Genomic DNA, 5336 nt, shown 5'->3' with positions numbered 1-5336 from the left:
GAGAGAGAGAGAGAGAGAGAGGGAGAGAGAGAGAGAGAAAGAAAGAGAAACCAGGAGAAAGGGAATTAAAAAAAAAATTCTTACTCTCAATAAATTTGCCTACATACTCGTATACTTACATAAAAAAAATACATATTCACCCACAAAAAACAAAAACACAAAAACAAAAACAAAAAACATACAGAGACGCATCCCAAAATAATCATGCGACATCACATTTTTAAAATATTTATACAATGACTAATATAAGCAGTGGTCTATCTACAATATCTTGCAATGAACTTCTTTGCTTAAGATTCCAAGGACGCTGGTCTGCATCGTGCTAGTGTGATTTCCATTATGCAAGATATTATAGACGGACCACTGATTACATTAAGCTTTTGGACGCTTGCAATAAAGCAGTTTAGTTGTTGTCATTGCATGCAGGTTATTATATATGATGGTGATTTTTTTTCCATGTTGTTGCAAGGGTGTACGATGCAGATCCTTGTTATTGCATGGAAGAATCTTTGTTTTCTGTCTATATTTAATGGTGCAGGAATTATTTTAACGAAGCAAAGTAGTTTTTAATCAAGAATGTATATATTTTTGAACAAGTATCTATATTCTTTTTTTTTATATCACATCATCGACCCACGAAAAGGAGAAAGAAACAGAAAGAAAAAAGAGAGAGAGAGAAAAAAAGAGAATGAGAGAGAGAAAGAGAAAGAGACAGAAAGAGAGAGAGAGAGAGAGAGAGAGAGAGAGAGAGAGAGAGAGAGAGAGAGAGAGAGAGAGAGAGAGAGAGAGAGAGAGAGAGAGAGAGAAAGGGAGAGAGAGAGAGCGAGAGATAAAGAAAGAGAAAGAGAGAGAAAGAAAGAGACAGAAGGAGAAAGAGAGAGAGAGAGAGAGAGAGAGAGAGAGAGAAAGAAAGAAAAAAAGAAAAGAATAATATTTCGTTTCCAAATACCTCTCCCTCCCCTTCCTCCCCTCTCCCCCCTCCCCCTTTCTATACAGCGAGAACGGGGGAACAAACACGTCACGAGCTTACGTCACTTGATGTCTTGACCGCGTGGACCTTACGTCAGTCAAGTCACCTGAAGGAACTGTAGGGTAATTACCCACTCCCCCCCCCCCCCCCCTCCCTATTTCCATCACCATCTTTTCAGTCTTTCAATAATATTTTTCCATTTTCCTTGTATATCGTCACCATATTTCCTCTATATTTTTACCTTTTTTTATTTTTCTCTCTTCCCTTATGTTCTATCCTATTTCCCCTATCTCTTTATTCTCTCCCCTTCTTTCTGCCTTCTCTTTTAGCCACCCTTTTCTCTCCATCTCTTCTCTTCCGTTCTACTCCCTCATTTCCCTTCTTCTCCTCCTCCTCCTTCCCCCCTCCTCCTCCATCTCTTTCTCCTCTTCCTCTTCTTCTTCATCTTCTTCCTCTTCTTCCTTCCCCCTCTCCTCATCATCCTTCTCCTCCTCCTCCTCCTTTCCCCCCTCTAACCTTTTTCCTCATTCCCTCTCATCCCCTCTTACCTCTTCCTCCTCTTCCCCTCTGCCCCACTTCCTCCTCCTCCTCCTTCCCTCTCTCCCCTTCTCATCCCTCCTTCCTCCTCCTCCTCCCATTTCTCCCCCTCTCATCCCTCCTTCCTCCTCCTCCTCCTCCCCCTCTCTCCCCCCCCCTCACCCCTCCTTCCTCCTCCTCCTCCTTCCCTCTCTCCCCATCCTCCTCCTTTATCCTATGTTATGTCCTCGGGTTGTTGTTCTCTCATCGTCGCCTTGTCCACCACTTGACGTTACGGGCTCTTGTTCACCTCCAGTAGCTAATAGTCCTCGGGAAAGGCTCGAGACTCTATTCTCTTACTCTTAAGAAATCTTTCCCCCCCCCCCTCTCCCCCCTTCCCTTCACTCTCTTTCATGTCTCTTTCCTCTGCTCACTTCCCTTGTCCTCTTTTCTTTCCTTTAATTTTGGACGTTCATATCCATGTCTCTGTTACTTCTTTCTTTCTTTGCTTGTGGGTTTCTTTTTTTCCCTCTTCCTTCCATTTTTTTATCTCCTTTATTTCCTTTCTCTCTCGCTTTCCTCTCTTCCATTCTACAACTGCTCCCTCTCCCTTTCTCCATTTTTCTCTCGTTCTCTCCCCTATCAACTCCTCCTCCTTTTTTTCTCTATCTTCCTCCCCCTTCCTCACTCGCTCCCTCTGCCCTCCTCCCTCTCTCCTCCTCCCTCTCCCCTTCTCCATCCCACAATCGCTCTTTCTCCCCTTTTTCCTTCTTCCCTCACTCTCTCCCTCTCCCAGCCTCCTTTCTTCGCTCGCTCCCTCTCCCCTCCTCCCTCCCTCCTTTCACTCCCTCCCCCACCAACCTCTCCTCTCCCCCCTCCCCATCTCCCACCTCCTTGCTTGGGGCGATTATCAGCATGTTTGTTTGGGTCAAAATCCCCTCGCAGGGTATGGCAGGTTAATGGGGGTGGGGGTGGACTGGGGTATGGGGGTGGACTGGGGTATGGGGGTGGGCAGGGGGATGGGGGTGGGCTGGGGGAGTGTAGACGTGGGGAGAGTTGAAATGGGTATAGCAGGGGTATGTGCTAAGGGGGGGGGGGAGGCATATAACTCATGATGTCTGTTGGATATTATGTTTGTACATGCACGAGAGTGTGGGTGTATGAAATATCTTTGTGTCTCTCTTCCTCTCTTTCTCTCTCTCCCTCACGCTCTCTCGTCCTCTCTCTCTCTCTCTCTCTCTCTCTCTCTCTCTCTCTCTCTCTCCCTCTCTCCCAACCTCTGCCTCTCTCTATTTCTTTCTACATTACCCCCCCTCCGAAACCCTCACCCCCACAGAAGGGCTTCAACCACACGTCCCCCCCCCCCCTTGAGCCTGGTACCAGCGCACGAAACAAACTCACGAGTTTTGGAGGAACGTCACACTTAATATATAAAGGACAAGAGATTTCCTCAAACGTGTGTAATGTAACTTCCAACAGGATGATCAGGACTTTTCTTAGTTTTTTTTTTCTTATTTCAGAATTTATTGTGATTTTTGGTTTAAGTCATTTCCTTTTTTTTACAGGATTTATACATGATGGTCGCGACGCCAGAACGTGAGACGGAATGGAAGAGATTGATAAAAGAAAGAAAAAAAAAATCGTGGTATTTTTGGTGCTTACGTCTTCGGGTTTGTTGTTTGTCTCATTTATTTTTTCTTCAATTTTCATTCTCATGTTCGTACTACACGACTTCCTTATTCACGCTAACCTCTTCGATCTCCTGCTACCTCCTCCTTTCTTAGTCTGTTTTTCTTTCTTTCTATATCCTTTTTGCTCTCTTCTACGGCATAACTTTTTCTCGTTTTTTTCTCATTAATAAAAAAAAAAAAATTATATATATATATTTTTTTTTTGTATGATTTTTTTTTTTTTTTTTTATTCTTCAATTTCGTCTATATCTGTTTATGTCTCGTATTTTGATTATTTTTATCACCATTTTCTTCTTCCTTTTTCAATGTTCTTTCCTACACTTTTCGCCCTCTCTTCTACGTCTTCATTTCTTCGTGTCTCTTAATTCCCTCTTTTCTTCTTGAACTCTCTGTTCCTTATTATTTTTCTTTTCATGTCTCTTGTTTATTCTTACTTCCCTCGCCCTCCCTACATCCTTTCTCTTCCTCTTATTAGTTAATTTTCTCTCTCCATTTGCTCTTCTTTCTTTCCTTTCCTCTCCTTTCTTCTTACTTTCCTCATTTTCCACGTATTTTCTTTCCCTCTTTAATTCTCTCTTCATCTTCGCTTCTTTATCTGCCTCGCGTTTTGATTTTCTCCTCCCCCTTCTACCCTTCCTTCGTTTCTTCTCTTCTATATCATTCTTGTTTTATTTCACCATTTCTCTCTCACTATTCTTTCCTTCCTTCTTCCTCCCTTCGTCATCACCTTTTTCTTCCCACGCCTCTTCATCAGCCTCGCGTCTTGATTCATTTTCTTTTTTCCTCCTTTCATCATCCCATTCCTTCCCACGCCTCTTTATCGTCTCCCACTCCCTCCTTCTCCTTCCCTTCATCATCCCCTTTCTTCCCACGCTTCTTTATCATCCCTCTCTCTCCCCTTCCCCTATCCTTTTCCACGTCCGAAGGTGACCCGATATCCTTGCTTCTCTGACTCAGCCTGATTCACCCGCGTCCTGTGTTACACATCACGTCTCCCTGGCCTGTAACACCGACCGCGTACGTGGCGTGTGCGGATATGCATATGCGGATAACGTATGTGGTCAGTATATATCTGTTTTCTGTTGTTTTTTTTTGTTTTTTCCTCTGTGTCTTTCTGTTTTTGATTCGGGGTCATTTTTTTTCTCTCTTTCTCTGCCTCTCTTTTTTCTGTTTTTTTTATTCTCTTTTCTTCTCTTTTTTTTCTTCTCCCTCTCTCGCTCTCTGTCTATCTATCTCACCATAAAACATACACACACACACAAACACACACATAAACACACACACACACACACAAACACACACACACAACCCCCCCATCCCCTTCCTCCCACACACCTCTCAAATACACACAGACAACCCACACAAAAACACAAAACACCCAGAATCCGCACAAGAAAATATGTCCGAATAGTGAAAACACGTCGCCAAGCGGATCCTCTCGTCCCGTTTTCTATACTGCGGTTTGCGACCTCACGTTTTCCTCGGTCGGCCTCGCATATCCCTCGGGCTTTCTACTGCTCTTGTGAAATATCTTTTCTTGTGGTTCTGTTAGTTGTTCCTTTTTTTTTTTTTTTTTTTTTAGAGCGATTTCTGTTTTCATCTCAGTGGTAAAAACAACTTTGTATGGAATGTGTTTTTGTAGTGTTATGTTTGGGTTGCATATAGTATACGTGTGTGTGTGTGTGTGTGTGTGTGTGTGTGTGTGTGTGTGTGTGTGTGTGTGTGTGTGTGTGTGTGTTTGTGTTTGTGTGTGTGTGCGTGCGTGTGTAACAAATAGACACCTGCATAAATATAGAAAGACACAAATAAATTAATAGAAATATATACGAAGGAAAAAAATAAATAAATAAATAAAAGGTGATCTTTATATAAACGCCTATATCCGAATAGGCGTTAACTTATAATTACCACGAAGGTGATGAAATGGTAATAAAAGTAATAGGACAATGATAATAATGACAATGATGATGATAGTGAGAGCATCCGTGAAAATAATGAAAACAAAATATATAAATAAAATAACACCAATAAAAAAAACAACGATAAAACTAACAGCAACAGCAAAACAAGAACAACAATAACAGCAACGATAACAAACGACTATCGATTGTGAAAAAGGCAACACCATTTAATCAACTCCCACAACCCTGGTTTCTCAA

This window comes from Penaeus chinensis, chromosome 3 (genome assembly GCF_019202785.1).
Source record: "Penaeus chinensis breed Huanghai No. 1 chromosome 3, ASM1920278v2, whole genome shotgun sequence".
Lineage (NCBI taxonomy): Eukaryota > Metazoa > Arthropoda > Malacostraca > Decapoda > Penaeidae > Penaeus > Penaeus chinensis.
Note: the sequence above shows the minus strand (reverse complement) of the source record.